Below are 888 nucleotides of genomic sequence, written 5' to 3'. Positions count from 1 at the left end.
TGAGCATTATGTGAGTAAATGTGATTTAGAGTGGTGGCCCAGCCTTGATTCTGATGGTAGAATTAGTCGAATTACACCGTCAAAATGGTGGGTTATTTCATAACTTGATTCACCCCAGCCTGATTCTTACAGAAATTGACACTCATTGTAATAGATAATACTGTAAAGGAAGCACAATCAATATTGTTTACATAAACAGAGGATTTCTATAAAATCTATTGAGATATCATAAAGTAATTACACCCAATATTTTTATGATTAAAAACGGTCATTAGTCCAGAGTAGTAAATGCACAATCTTGATACAGTATGTTATTATTGATATCATTGTGTTCATGCAAGAACTTTTAAGCTGGTCCAGCCAGTAAAATCCATAACTGATATCCTGGACAGTGTTCCTATAAAGTATCATCAAAATCCCTTGAGAAGTTTTGGAGGAGTAGCGTGTACGAGGTTTTAAAACTCTTAAGATCAAATATCTCCCTTTGAAGTTCCTAGACAGTGACTTTATTCCTTCATGCACATCTTCATATAATATCCAACCTTCTAATAAAGTTTTATAAAGATCCCTCGAGCAGTTTAGGAGTTGTGTGTACCAGGTTTTAACATGTAAAACCCTTAAGTTAAATCATCTCCCTGTAGAGCCCCCCCCCCTCCCACCCGACAGTAACTATATAACTTCATGCACATCTACATATGATGCCCAACCTTCTTATAATTTTCATCATAATTCCTTGAGCAGTTTAGGAGGAGTTGTGCTAACAAAAGATGTGGACAGACAGACAGACAGGATGATTCCTATATATATCCCTAACCTTTGTATGCTGGGGGTGGGGAGATAATATCTCAATTCCTCATAGGCAAACCCTAAATAGCATGTTTTCCATGA

Source organism: Perna viridis, chromosome 15 (assembly GCF_037379345.1).
Source record: "Perna viridis isolate PV_CMFRI_1.1 ecotype Kerala chromosome 15, ASM3737934v1, whole genome shotgun sequence".
NCBI lineage: Eukaryota > Metazoa > Mollusca > Bivalvia > Mytilida > Mytilidae > Perna > Perna viridis.
The sequence above is the reverse complement of the archived record's forward strand: the minus strand, read 5'-3'. Positions refer to the sequence as shown.